The sequence below is a fragment of the Anoplolepis gracilipes genome, chromosome 6 (genome assembly GCF_047496725.1).
Source record: "Anoplolepis gracilipes chromosome 6, ASM4749672v1, whole genome shotgun sequence".
NCBI classification, from domain to species: Eukaryota; Metazoa; Arthropoda; class Insecta; order Hymenoptera; family Formicidae; genus Anoplolepis; species Anoplolepis gracilipes.
Window position 1 is genome coordinate 11,637,938 of NC_132975.1, and position 16,491 is coordinate 11,654,428.

At 32.2% G+C, this 16,491-nt stretch overlaps 1 long non-coding RNA gene across 2 annotated transcripts in view; it reads left to right on the plus strand.

The window, feature by feature from the left end:
- The window catches only part of LOC140666941 (uncharacterized), an 88,653-nt gene that overhangs the window by 28,548 nt on the left and 43,614 nt on the right, over positions 1 to 16,491 (plus strand). Inside the window, exon 3 of one of the 2 annotated variants that reach the window (XR_012046875.1) lies at positions 7,340 to 7,494. The exons of the other annotated variant lie outside the window; for it this stretch is intronic. This is a non-coding gene — a long non-coding RNA (uncharacterized lncRNA). Of the gene's footprint in view, positions 1 to 7,339; positions 7,495 to 16,491 lie in introns of those variants that run through there. 2 annotated transcript variants of the gene reach the window in all.

A 16,491-nucleotide genomic window follows, 5' to 3' on the forward strand; every position in this document is an offset into this window, starting at 1 on the left:
CAAAATTGATATAATGCTTCATATATGAATGCTTTTTTATAGAACAGAAAGATAAATATGAAAATTGATTCTAGTCAAGTAGCATATTTCTGTAAAAATTACACACATACGAGAGAGAAGATAAATTTATAAAGAATCAATAATTATATTTAGAGATCTAATCTGTATTATTTCGAAGTAAATGGCTCCTTTAGGAGCAACTAAACCAAATAACTCACACTGATTTTATTGATTTTCTCGGCTTGCATGCATGTGTATATGTACGTATGTATATATGCATAGCTTCGTGTGTGTTCACGTGTGTTTGTGTGTGTGCGTGTGTGCGCGCGCACACACGTGTGTGTCCTTAATTTGTGCACATTTGGAAAGATCGGGCGGAATCGATATAAGATATTTCTTATACGTTCTGGCGCACGAAAAGAATATACATCCACATTCTCCGATCGCGCAGGTACTGCATCCACCTATTTTTTGTCTTTCTTTCGCGTGTGATTTGCGAGTATGAATCTTATGTGTCACTAGAATAAGCTACGAATTTTGACATCTCGTCATCCTAGATACGCGATCCTCAGCCTCTTGCAAAGAGCAAAGCGAAAAGCGAGACGCTTACGGACTCTCTTCCATATGTATATGGCGTCACAAAATGTTCCATGAAGGATCCACGGAATGTCATTGAGATCCTCTGGTTGCATTCTCGCGCGGCCGTTCAATTTCTCAGCGAGATTTCTCGGAGATAACTGACGGTTTGAGTGAACTCAGCGTGCGACGCACGAGAAATCGCGCGGAGAGATTGGATATCGGAACGGACTCAAATTACGAGAAGCTGAGGTAGAAAAATCGATGCGAGAGTAATGATGATAACATTCATTCGAGGACGTGAACGTTGATTTTTCCCTCGGGATATGGTCTACTTCGTTCCGGATGAATATTGTTCTCGTGCAGTTCGCGGACGAACTCCGATCGAACTCCGATTATGCTCCTCTTTCATACATAAATCGTGAATTCGGAATCGTTGATAGATTGATAGGTACTTTATTATATGTGTGCGTACATGGAATATATCTCCGTTCGTTATAGCCACGAAAATGTCACAAGGTAGATCTCGTCCCTATTTGCGATATCGTCTTTTTAATACAGTAAAGATGCATACTAAAGTCACGTGTACACTGAAATAATACCTTAGGTCTGAAATGGAACTTGCCATTTAAACTTTAGCAAATATACATGAGACTTTAGTTGGATTATCGAAAACTCTAATTTCCGTCAGTTTTATGGTGATGCAAAGATAAAAAGGAGGGAGGGGTGTATTTGCGAGCGGATTTGAGTATGAGCAAAACAAAGCGATACAAGATTCATTTCGCTATATTTGCGAAAATTGAGAGAGAGGATGTGCGTGTAGATGTGTGTGTGTGTGTGTGTGTGTGCGTGTGTGTGTCGTGTATGTGTGTGTGTGGGGGGGGGGGGGGTGTGCGTGCGTGTGTGGGTGCGTGCGTGTGTGGGTGCGTGCGTGCGTGCGTGCGTGCATGCGCGCGCGTGTGCGTGTGCGTGTGTGTGTGTGTGTGTGTGTGTGTGTGTGTGTGTGTGTGTGAGAGAGAGAGAGAGAAAGAGAAAGAAAAAGAGAAAGAAAGAGCACACGCATCACATCGTTTTTACGCGCTGAAGACGAGGCTCGTGTGTGCACGGCGAATATGTTAATAATAATAATAATAAATAATGATAACAATAATAATAATAGTAATTGTTCGCTAACGATGTTACGCCAAAGTTCGTACGAGAAGTAAAGTTTAAACTTGTCTGTACGTATATAGGGACGTCGACATAGGGATACCTGTGCGTAAAAGTAAAAGAATATAAAGGAATTAATGAGAGAAAAAAATACAAAACCTATATTATCGCTATTTTGCATCGAGAAGAATTGTAAAGTGAGGATTTTTCTCGCCTTGTGATTATTATGTTTGTAAATCGTAGCCGATTGTTAGCCGCTATCATTGCGATTATACATACACGTAGGCATCCCCGAAAATCGGACTCGTATTACCCGGATCTAGCAGTCGATGAGTTGATTGAATTAATTAATCGATATATATATATATATATATATATATATATATATTTATATATATCGATACACATAAATATATATATATATAAATCTCATTTTTTGTAAATATTAATTTAAATAAATCCTATTGTAAAGATTGTATAATTTACATGGCGCACACACATCGCGCTTGATCTCTTTCTTTTTTTCTTTTATTCTTTTTTATATATATACATATATATATATATAAGTCCCGTTTTTTTGCATCACGTGCCACGTGTAGCTCGTATATACATTACGATGTCACACGTGCGCTCCCATCCGCATCCTCTCCAGTCCACTTCATCGTTCGTCGCCGATCAACGTGCGATCGTCGACCCGAATCCGCTTCGCGTTTCGCAATCACGAACGGGAGCGTCATATAATGCGGCTCTTCCGAATGATAATATCACTGTTCACATGCATATAACGTGCGCTTTTGAAAAATTTTATATTAACTGTATTAAAAATATATAATATCTCTCTGTATCTCGCGTTGAACGATATTTAAGTTTTAAGTTTTGAAAATTATTTCAAAATACTTTAACGTTTATTTATTTCAATGTTACAATTTAAAGTTTTTAATTTATTAAGACAAATGTTGCTCTCTTAAATTTGTGATATATGTAAAATCATTTAGATAAATGCAATTCATCAAGTTGTAATTAACTTGGCAAAATGTTATGTTTCATAGATCATTTATTTAATTATTTATTGATTTTTATTTCCTAGTTCTTTCCCTGTTTTTTTTTTTCTTATAGCCAATTCATATTTCAGAGTTTTAATATTATAATATTGGTGAGTTTTACGCGCATTGCAATCTGTCGTGTTTAATTCATGAAACAACGCTGCTGTTCGTGCAGCATTGTAATAAGCTCGGAAGCAAGAGTGTGGGCGAAGTCGGAAAAACGTATATTCATGGTTACGCCATTGTCTCGCGGAAATGACGAAATCCGGATTTGCGTTCGTGCTATATTACACGCTGTTTACTCGATGCGATCAAGATTATTTCTTATCGGACAAAGACGGACGCGTGGGAATCGATAATGACGCGATGTACGATGTGATCAATACGGATAGAGTTACTGAGGGCGTAACTCAAGAAACAAGTAGGTCGAACCTTGCCGGAAACCGGGTTACTTCCGATTAGGATGTAAGTTCAGTTCGCTCGAAAGGAGATCATATCGACCTGTGAAATTCACAATCATATATCACGGTATAAAATTATAGAAAATGGACTCGTTGCACACAGATGTAAATATCATGAGGCAATTGATTGGTAATAACATTATACGCGCGTATAGATACGCATTAAATTATTAATAATTACAGTACATTTACATATATTGTATAAAATTGGCAATTTGGAGTTTCTCTTTTTATCCAAGTTATTGAGAGACACAATTATATTTCGTCAATTCGCAGCAATAATTAAACTTTCTCATTTGTAATTTAACTAAAATTGATGTTAGTCAAGTGGAAAATGACAGAAGACACATTAAAATAAATTGGTCTACGGATCAATTAAAACGTCCTGGTAACCCTAAACGTTGATGTCACTGACACCGACGTGTGACACAATGTAACGGTACTGCTGGCATGACGACGGATACGAGATTTCGTGCTTGTGTGATCTCATCTATATCGTCGGCACATTCGGACGGAGAGCTACTGCGTCAACGAAAGTTTATCACACGTCGTGCAACGGAAGAGTATATTTGTGCTGTTCTTGGTAAATTATATTTAACTCTCTCCGTTTTAACACATAGTGTCGTAAAAATTCTCTCTCTCTCTCTCTCTTTCTCTCGTTCTATTTCCCTCTCTCAATTTTAACTTAAATGAATATTTTCCGACGCAAACAGAAATTAATTTTTCCCAAAGAAAAATTAAAGGGAAATAATTCGTTGTGCATCTTTAAAATATTCCATATTAAATATCTTAATAATTAATAATTAATAATAAATTTTATAAATTATATTTCGAGAGATTTTATGGAGACACTTTTTAGGAGACGTTTTTAGTTGAAGAAAATCAATTTTAAATTGATTAAAGAAATATATATTTTTTAAGTGATAATCAATGATGATAATTTTGTATATTTTTGACATTAATACTTGTTGCGATACAAAATGTAATTAATAATATTCAATTTTAATAAAATACTATATTTAATAAAAATGCAAAGTTACAAATAATATTGAACTCTCGTAATAATAATAATCTCGTTAATAATAAATATATAATAATAATTTAATTAGTGAAAATATTCGATTCTTGTTGTCAATATATCATATATTTGAAATAAAATAAAGAACGAAAAGTGGAAAATAAAAAAATTAATTTTTGTTTAATTCTTTCAAAGTCAGTTTTTGCGTCGACTAAAATCGGGGACATCCAATATGTATATATCAGTATTTTGCGGTAATGATAGCTAGTGCCGCGCGACGAATTTCGGTAATCCTCGAAATAGCATGTCGATGGCGAGTCGAGAGAAAAGCCAACGGCACGACCTTGGTACTACTATAGCCTGTCGGCGCGGTGTGGCTAAAATTGACACTCATAGGGAGTGCCGAACAATCACAATATTACTACGATGTGTTACAAGTAATGTTTGAGCAACATGAAGATATATCTTTGGATATCTGGTAAAACACTACTTGTTTCACACAATGATACAGTTTACCAACGTTTCTATTTCATCCACATATTATTCCGTTTACGAAAGAGCTATTTAGTTCATCATAAACAATTCCTTAAAACATGGACTCTTTTCGAATATAAAAAATAACTATAAAATAAATAAACTATAAAATTTTTTTATAGTATGTTATCTCATTATCACTGTTTTAATAAAAAGTTTTATTGAACTGTTTTATTGAAAAGTTTATTGATTTTATTAGAGAGAGGGAGAGAGAGAAAAATATAGTTAATTAAAATTAAACTTATATATATATAGTTTCTCCATTTATTTTATCACTGATAAAATCATCTATATATATATATACGCATTTATCTAACAATTCATATATCTAACAATAAGTTATGTATTGTACTTTTGTTACATGACATCGCACCAGGTGAGTCAAAATACATAAATTACTAACACAACTCATAATTTGTGGTCAATGACATTTCATTAAGCGTATACATTCGTTAATTTTGCTCGTAGCGTTCTTTATGACTGCGCTCAAAATGTACTTTTATTGAATGGTCTAACTCTTGCATCATTGCAACGTGCTGGAAAAGTTTATTTGCGTCTTATCAGTGATACTCGCATCAATTAGTATATATACTTGATTTGACATACAAATAATATGACTATCATCGCGGCATCTTATCGCAAAATTCTGCGTTATCACCGTTTAAACGTACGATTTGTTTTCACGTTTGTAGATAAAATCTTAAAAAAGAAAATAGTTTTTTTTTCATCTGATTCTCTTTTTTGCGGTCGGTAAATATTTTGTAAATTCAATATTGTATGATCTGATGAGATTTCACAAATATCTTATAATCATGCGGCGAAATGCTATTTGTTCCTCATTATGTAATTCGTTGCATAAAATCCAATCTGTGCGCGCCGCGCGCACAACAGAGGCGTCGCGAAACAGAGATATACGCGATATTTATTAGTTGTATAGCAGTAGTTGACGGAGCGAACACTCGTTATATTGTTAAGACTGTGGAACGAACGAGATTAAGTTTCTACGGGTTCAAGTATGATAATCGATGAGACCTAGCTGGAAGAGATGATCGATTGCTATTTGATTCGTCAATACATCTTTATATCACAAATATATCGTCATTGTACACTCATGTATTATATACAGTCCCATCAACTTTTCACAATTGGTATAATTAGAGGAATTATATAATAAACAAAATCACGTGCGACATATTGTGTAAAATTGTTGTTATTTTCCAAGAATGGATAGATGATTTGATTTAAAATAAAATTCTTTTCATACAGGCTCATACAGTGAAATACAAATTTGAACGATGATTTAAGTCAATATTTCCTCTTCAACGTAATCTGTGAAAATTTTGATTTACATAATTAATAATGATATAATTAAATTATATAATTTTTGCTTTCAACTCTCGTATAACGCACGGATGAGATGAATTAAATGCCCATGACCGATCCAAAGTGCACCGCACACGCATGCGAGCGTTATATCGCTGTATGACGTTCTCGTTATTCCTGTCACGGCAGTGGCGTACCGCGGTCATTCCCAGGAAGCGAGGATTACATTTATATTCGAAATGATTCTTTGTGCTGTATATTGTACATTACGTAATGATGTAATTTATAAAAAAAAAAAATTTCGCAATGGAGCTTTTAATTAGAAAGATTTTCATCGAGAATAAAATGAGGCTATTCTCTGAAAGTCAGATTAATGTTAGATCAATGTTAAATCTAGTAAATCTTGAAATACAAAACAAGAGTAGAAATAGAAAGTCAAGTGTAAAAATGACGTAAATCCATATTTTATATAAAGGATTGCTGTTGACTGCGATCGCCTTAAATAATAAATACTCTCAAATTATAAAAAAATATTTTTATAATCAGGCGCATTCTTATAATTAATATTTTTCTCTCTTTATATTTGTTATAAAAATTTTTTTGTTAAAATATTTCTTGTGTACGTGTAAATTATATATACGTACTTTAAAGTAAAATTCATAGAAATTCACTTTTTGTTATATGTGTTTTACATACGGCAGTCAAAACATGTTCGTTCAACACTAACGCAAGTTACAAATATCTAAAATAGACTTATAAATTATGGATTTACCTCCTTATTTTTGCTCCAATCAGGAAAATGTTTTGCACGTACGCGTCTAACGATGAATCGTACTTCTCGTTTACGTTGCACGATGGTCAACCTCGGTAGGCATCGCATGTAATGACAGGAAGACAATTTAAATGCCTAAGGCATTCGACTCGATGAAACGAGTGTGCGTGACTTGCCAATTGTTGGCTACAAACTCCCGTTCGAGGGTGATTTTCATTAATTCGTAAATACATATATGCTTGATTTTTAAAAATCTCATTGCTTTCGATTGCTATTATTAAAAAAATGCATATATTATTGATTTCTTTTTTATTCAAATAATATATTTTCTTATATATTGCTCTATAAAATAATATATGTAAATGCAAAGGCAAGATTATGATTGAGCAAAAATTTATTTCAATATTTTTTAAGAAAAACTTCAATATACAATATTTTAATTACGGCATTTTTTAAATTTCAGATGCACATAACAATATTGTATAATTTTACAATATATGCTGAAATTTGCCCATGCATTTAAAGAAAACAAACATTTTTAGGATATTAATCAAAAATATTCGCACATATGCAAATTATGCAGCAATTTGTAATTTTGCGTAAGAAATAAAATTGCGAACGATATGGAATATATAGGTATATAAAAGTCATAAATTTAACTTTTCATTAATTCACATATACTTATTCTTAACAGCATTTAAGCGTAGATATTTTTGACAGCTTGATGAATTGTAATATTATCTCTTGCTATTAGTCTCTTGCTTCAACGGCATCTCGTAAAGTATATTCTCGATGAACTTGTACAATGCGGTCCTGAGATCGATTAGTTCTCGTTATCGCTGATTTATTTATTTATCATCTCCCATCGAGTGGCGGTGGCAAAGCTTAATTTGCAAATCACAGCGACAACTAGTTAAATATATACAACTCCCATGTTCTCTATGATATCATTGCTCTACGGGAAATTCAAGCTTCTAGCTTTCATATATTATCAACTATAAGAAAGGAAAAAAGAGAGAGATAGAGAAAGACCATATATCACATTGAACTAAGGTGCATATCTTCGATTAATTATAATCAAGTTGTAACGAATGATTCATGATCGCTATTAGGCAAAATGTTAAGGGCATCTCATGTGATTTTTTAAGCAGATTTCGAAAGATATATCACACTTTTAAATATCACTTATCATAAATCAATCACTTATCGCGAAATGATGTCGTTAGAGATTTTTAATCATATCGCGTTTTATCGAATGTTAAAGTCATGTTTACGTTAAATCATATTAGTTAATATAAGATATAATATAAGTGAAAAATAGAGAAAATGTCAGGACAATTTATAATTGATTCATAAAATTCTAGTATTTTGTATTCAAAATTATGGTATGGCGAAAGTCGTGATACAAAAGCTGTATCTTTTTCATACATCATGACTGATAAAAGTATCAAACGAGAGATCGAGTACGCGAGTCTTCCGATCGTTTCGGCGAATGCAAAGATCAATACGAATACGTAATAGTAATATTATAAGAGTATCTATAGATAGCTGTAAGCACGATCATATTAGCGAGTAGGACTCTGTGGGCTCTTCAAGTATGCGATTTAAATGTTTCCAAGTGCAATCGTCTCGCCTGTTGTGTTAAGTAGGCTTTTTCACATCGATACTAGCAATTTTTCAGCGTCCATCGAGATAAGCTACGTACATGTGCAAACACCACGTGTCTATGTAAACTGCACTATTACAATGGATGATTAAGACGATTGTTAGAAGATAATTCAGTGGAGTACGCAACCACACTTTAGAAGCAATAATCACGATTGTGACATGTATGACTGTTTACATAGCATATTGCTCGTTTTATTCACAGTGAGTTCAAGATCAGTCTGGATTATTAATTCTGATTAGCCTCTTTTAAATCATAGTTCTAATTGTAATGAGGCTCGATATACATAACTGATCAAGATTGCTAACGATGGATTGACATTGGTATTGATGAAGACAGATTTTCGCACGATGCTAAATACGGACTTGCAGTTTTAACATTTCATATGTATAGTTAATTCTGTCTGGCTATTTCTTTTTCTGGCAAAAAAAAAAATAAAAAAATAAAATCTTGTGTCTTGATTCTCTCTCTCCATTTTCCACTTTTTCTAACAGTCGAATTTCGACTCTTACAATTAGACTAGGCATCTTTAAAGACGTATCTGATGGAGAAGAATCTACGGCCGATCTTTCGGCTAATTGACATTAATATACGGGTCGATTGTACATGTATAAATATATAAGAACGTGATGCGAGAGAGGTGGAATAAAGTGATATTCATAATTGCAAATTGTGGTCGAAACTTGTCTGTGTGAATATATTCATAATGATACGAAAAAGAAATAGAAAAGATGTGTTTTAGGTTGTTTGTATTTAAGCTAATTCGAACTAATTGTTTACGTATCCCTGTTACTTTTACGTGAGTGATTATATGATAAATGCGAATAAACTAATTAAATAGTAATGGGAATAAATTAATTAATTATACTGAATTTTTTCTATTTGTAGCTAGCTGATTTGCAAGAAATATTTTTTCCTGTCTGATGAAACCTTCCTGCTTCCTCTCCTTTTTGTTTATTACAGCTGCAACAAGGTAAGTATGATTTATATGAAGAAAAAAACTCAATATTCTATATTAATGCTATACTATACTTATTGTGATATTGTGTCTGTATTTTATATAAAAATGATTTTAATTTCGGTAGAAAAAAAAAATTTAAATGAACGTTTTCATATAATAATTTAATATAATATATATCTATATTGAGAATAATTATTAATATTAGTATATAAAGTCGTAAAATATAATATGAATTTAAAGAATATTTCATATGTATCTTATTTCATATTAATCATATATTATATAATTAAATACATTATTCAACACGTGGAAGGAAGACAATCTATTATCAATCATTAGTTAATTGTCTAAATTTAATTTTGTTTGTTTCGCATGTAAGTATATGTGTTCATATATTTTATACAATAATCTATAACTTAGAGTTTTGCGACAATATGGTATAGTTGTTACTGCGTCTTAACCCACTTACAGTCATGTATAAAGAACTATCGAATGTATCATAATATACTAACAAGCGGAAGAAGCGTTGGTTGAACAATTTTCTTAGAAAGAAAAAAACAAGTTATTGCAGATAACTAAAGTTTCCTAAAATTACCTCTTTTCTCTTTATATAATTCTTATATATAATATGATATATAAACAGATAATAATATATATTATTTATATAATATAATATATAATTAATTCCCAAACACATATACACAGACATACATAGCATACATATATTCTTATATTTTTATTATATATTACCTTTATCTTATAATATTTTTTTTTACATTTTTTTAAGCAAAATTTTATACATGTCAATATTAATTGAGATAACCACTTATATATCTCGTTAAGTACTCACCGAAGAAATTCATTATCGTCACTCTTGGCGTCTTAATATTCCCGATGTTCCTCGAGCGCGTAAGGTTCCGATTACACACGAGACGCGATCCTGAACGTGTTTCTCAAGCTCCTCCCGGGAACGCGAGCGTGAGTCGAGCTCCCCGTTCCTAAACTAATTCTTCAATTAAGCTAGTTCCTCCATCGAGACCGTGAACACCAATAATTGCTACATTGAGTCAGTCGCGAGACGCTCGTCAAGACGACGACGACGACAACGACGACAACGACGACGACGATGACGGCGGCGGCAACGAATTACATATCGGTTCGATTTCCCAGGAAACTAGTTTTCCGAGACACACTGCAATCAGACATAAATGCTATCAAATGCGGCAGACCCAATCGACGAAGTATCCAACGGAGCGTATCGTTCACCTTGCACTTTAAACAGTTAAACGAAGAAAAACTTCCGTTTATGATTCTTCGGTTCTCCTCTTCCTAGAGATAGATAGTCGGTCTTTACGTGAAAAAGATAGGATTGGTTTCTGCGGCCTGAGTACAAAGCAGATGCTCCTTCCTTTTTACCTGACGTTTACGGAAGAGTTCGTGTTCTCGGCTCGCCGAAGGGAAACGCTTGTCGAGGTCTTTTGCGTCTTTCGACTCTGCCGTCTCGCTTTCATCCTCGGCCTTGTGAGACACTTCGTTAGTATCGTATGGCCTATCCGAGCTAGAGAGCTTGTTGTATGTAACGCGGTATCGTTGCAATCCGATCTTCGCGACATGGCTACGCGTAGGCACTTTTAGAAAATGCAAGCAGGAAAATATAAGCTCCTCGTGTAACACAATTTCATTTTTATTTATATTCTTAAAGCGTCAGTCATATTGTAACTTGATAACGTGACGTTAATTTAATAAAAAAAAAAAACGCAAATGAGGATTAAAAGATATCAAATTAAAAGGATATCAGTTAACAGAGGATTTTCTTGAATTTTTTTCGTCTTCAGGGAATAATGGGCCGCATAATAGATTGTAAAAATAAAAAAAAAAAAATGGATACAATAATTTTCATTTGGATGTTTTCGAGATTTGTATATTTTCTACTTCCGAGCTTCTCTCTCTCATCACGTGTCTCAATCGGGAAGATATATGTATATATATATATCTTGCGGATTGAAATACGTGCTGCAGTCTTCATTCTAAATCTCTAAAAAAAGAAATTGTCTGATTTATTGAATGTACATGACATTCATCTTCCTGATATTTTCTTGCTTCCTGTACTCGTGTTCCTATGACGTACAATCAGCGAACTCAAAAATAGTCTCTATAGTTATGATTTATTATATATGTTTATTTATTGTATGTAAAGAAGTTTAAAATGCACAAAAATGAATTTTTTTCCAAATTTTTTAATCCATACTTGAAGACGGCTAAAATATAGTATAATCAAGCACTTAACTGTACAAATTATGTTTCGTAATAATAATTTATTGTGTAATTCTAATTAATTCAGTAGATTTAATTCTCTCTTTCGGCAAGATAATGTTGGCAGCACGTTTCTGCTGCGTCAAGATATAACATTTACATTTATGTAATTCGCTATGTGTTACATTATATATTTTGAAGGCTGAATTTCGATCAATGTCTGTGCTTTTCGTGTAGGAGCCTTGGAAAATGTTACAAAGGATAATTCAGTATGTATACACATACATGCACACAATACATACACACGGATTTAAAATACTATTCCATTCGAAATTCAAGTAAAGTCAGCGAGAGTTCAAGGCAAGTCTTTATGATCTTTTTATATTGTGCTGGAGTAAGGAGTTTCTGTACTGAAATGATATAGAGTTTCAATAATGAAAAAGATAATTTAGAGTTCTAACTTTTTGATTTTTGATAGTCTATAATATGCTCTATGACACATCCAGTAATAACTATTGTCTATCACAAATTTTATTTGTAATAATTTACGTTTAAAAGGATTCATACCATTAAATAACGCTACCATAATAATATAATAATAATGAAATATTCTCGAAAAAATTCAATATCACTTGATCAAATTGATTCGTGACATTTGTACAGTGATTCAAATCGATTAAAATTTTAAAATCACTCGAGAATGAGAATGAGATTGTTAACATTTTACGTACGTCTCGTTTGATATAGTTCTATTGTGGCGGTTTTTGTGTCAGTAATCATAATTTGTATTAAGTGTGTATAGAATGTATATTCCTTTATTCAGAAATTTCTACAGCTTGGTATGATATGTCGAGTGAAAAGAGAGTAAACATTAGACCATATATTATTGAACAATTAACGATGAAAAGTTACACAATTTAATTACTAAAGGTTGTTTAATTATAGATCTATCCTTTTTTAGTTGCATTTATATACTTGTTTTCCTTTTTTTTCACACAAGTATGTGTAAACATATACTCGTTTTATTTTAAGTACAGGAAGTGTAAAAAGAGATGTAACTAAAAGGAGAGCAACGCTATTAATATAGTAGAGATAACAGTAATTGAAAATAATTTGACAAATATAAGTTTTATCTTTAATCTATACACATAAATATACCTATTATCAGATCTATTTACACGTATGTAATTAAACTTATATTCATTAGCAATTTTCACACGTACAAATCTTAGTTGAATCTTAATTGAAAGAATTAATAGTATCACTACTAGTACTAATTAACTACAGTACTAATTGATAATATTACATGCACAATTAATAATATAACATAATAATTTACAAAAAATGTCAGGAAATTGGTACATCAATAAAATTTTGACAAGTATAATCATTCTGTGAGCAATGACAATAATAAAGTATTAAAACGCGAATTAACATTGCCTATAAAATACTACATAGCTTTTCATATATGTGCATGCATATCCGACAATTTCATTCAATTAGAATGCTAAAGTTGTTCAAGGATGACGCTGTGTAAAGACGTTGACATTTTTTTTCACATCAGTATTGTCTTGAGATATTTAATTATATATACATAATTATAAATCTACTGTGTATAACATAAATATAGTTATTATTTTATCAAGGTAATATATTTTAAATATAAACTTTATTTAAATGTTTCTATAAAAAGTTTTCCGGCGAATGCATGTATTTTGTTCCATCAAAATATAATTACCGTGATGAAGTTGTGTTTGCCCATCTACTGAAACATTGATGTATGTCAGGAACTAAAACGAGAACTAGGTTTTCGTTCTCGTAATTAAAAATTAAAGCCTGCTTCGTCGTGTACTGAAACGAAATGTCACGATTTTCGCGTTTATAGAGCGAAATATCTATTTTGAATCAAGCATTTATTCTGGAACAGAATAATTTTTATACTTCGTACAACTTCGATTATATGGAAGAAGTAAAGAATAGGACTCTCTCGCGACTCATAAAGCTCGTAAAAATGTTGTTGAACCGGTTGAACGTGTTCATCCTTGATCCGCATCGTCATTCTTGCGTAACGTTCAAATCCAAGTTAATCTCGAGGCTCACACGTGTAAGAAATCGATCAAACATTGAAAGGTTTCGAAAATTTGATTTGTCTCGTCGAATTTCTCAATTGGCTTGTTAAACTGCTAAATTTTATATTCCCTTTTTTCGTACACAAAAAATTGATTGTCGCTTTCGCTGTCAATTTATTCGCTTTTACATTAATTTGAACTTAAATTTTATTTATTTACATTTTTTTTCCGTTCACGTAACATTAGATTTTTATTATATTTTAGATTATTTTATTAATATATTATGTACTATTTGATTGATTGTGAGTTTCAAATATCATTTATTTTGCTATATAAGTTATTTACAATTATCAGAATGTAATTATTTAATATTCCGTGTTTAGTATCGACATATTTGACAGGCATTAGATAAAATAAAAGATACTATGATAACTATGATATTTCTGTTGTGTTCAGAGACTTATGTCGTGTGTGTTTGTTTGATCGTGCAGCGAGTAGATAATGATATAATCTTTTTATATAATTCGCTATATCAATGACATTATATGCAACATACATCTTTATTTTCTTATTTCGGGGAATTACAAATGCATTAATGTTTATTTTGTCAATAAAAACATCAATAGAAATATTTGCATATGTACAATTTATCCTTCCTTTTGTGTAATTCAAGAGAATAACGATGGGATGGGTTTTAATTTTAATTAAAATTATATAATATATATGATATATGTATATCTCGCAGGTAATACTTGGAACTGGAAACTTTTTCAGATTAGATGCTAATTTAAATGAGATAATGTGTTTTTCTGAGATTTTAGATATTCAACTTTTTACGTGTCTTATGAAGACAATAATGAATAAAATAGTGTGAAGTGAAAATGCAATTCTTCGCTATATTATATTTTACGAGAGATTTAAATTTCTCTTTCCTTTTTTTTTTTTTTTTTGCTATTTTAGCACTTTTCGTAGAATGTCAAAATTATGTATTTGTGATGATCGCATTGTATTCTCAAATGTACCCAATTTTGCATGTCTGCCATTATTTCGGAGTTGTTTTATCTCAATCGACGATGGAATGCCGTAACTTTCTAAACTTATATCTGCAGAACGCCACTTTTTTTCTGATAATAACGATCATCCTCTAATCTGTCGCGACGTAACGTTGCCAAACTTTGGTCAGGGAGGTCTCTTATTTCCCGAATTTACGTTCGCGGTTCAAAAACAAAGTGATATATTGCCGCGAAAACAGGATGGTCGAGTTATCGCCCCATGTGCGGTCAGAACCCACATTCGTCACTTTATCAGAATATAGGATTTTCTACGGAATGATGCTCTTACATATATAGGTCACTTAACCCGCGTGCTCGGTTAGGTGTATCAGGTCAACAATAGGCCCGGAAGATGAACAGATAATCTCATGAATCAGCGAATTGCGAATCGGTAAAAAGAGAATGCAATTCTCGGACTCTTTTGCCTCACAGGCTTTTTTGTCCTCGAGATCAATTCCGCAAATCGGGTCGATTATCCCTGCTCTCAGGGTCAATCGTTGTGATTTACGTGATTGATTGCAATTAATATGTACTTTGCTTTTTTGCAATACGTGCTGCATAATTTGTAGCATCCATATTCCGCAAAAGTGCATTTTCTACGTGGTGACCTTGAACAGTGCGAAAACGCGCGTAGATAATCATGAGAACGTATATTGTGGAAATCCAATGTCATGATGATTATCTTGCAGAAACGATCAAAATATACTTTATTCCGCCATAGAATTTAATAGATTTGTATGATGAAAACAGTTTGTATGATTGATAGTTAAATAAAAAATCATGTGCAAAGTATGAATCATAATCGCTAATCGATATGCATCAATTACCTAACAATATCTTATTGATATCTTATCTTTATCTAGTTTATCGCTTATTAATTCTAATTTGATTTTGGATGAATACATATTAAGAAAAAATTGTGATCGGATCAACTGTGTCAAAAGTTAATAAATCTAGTACGTTTCATGAATTTTTTGCGCAAAGCATTGTTAATTTTTTAAAATATCAAATTAATAATTAATTTGTGAATCAAAGATTTACCCTGTAGAATAATATAATCTTAAAATTGTAAATATTATATTGGACTAACATTTTATAGTGACTGTACACAAAAATTTATGAAAATAAAAACTTTAATATTCTACAGGGCAAATCTTCAAATCACAAATTAATTATTAATTTTATATTTTAAAAGGCTAAAAGTGCTTTACGCAATGTCAAATTCATGAATCTCGAAATATATTAGATTTATTAACTGACGTAGTCGATCCGTCCAGTTCCCCCTTAATTAATCAATACATATAAACGTCAATAAACAAGTGAGTCCGCGTGTAAATTTAACGCAGCGTTCTTGGATATTGATAACATATCGCTGGACTGACCTAAGACTGCGTTACGTCGCATTTTGTAGTCGAGAATTTTTGTTTGAGAAATAAGGTTTCTCAACCGAACGAAGGCACACAGGTGATACCGAGAATACATTGTCAGAATAAAATACGGAAGAGCGAGCCGCGATCGCATATGGACGCTGGTCAATATCTTCGCCACGATTCTGCGACGGTTTTGTTTTATCGTGACATGACGTTAGAGAAACGCTAGTGACGTCACTGGATC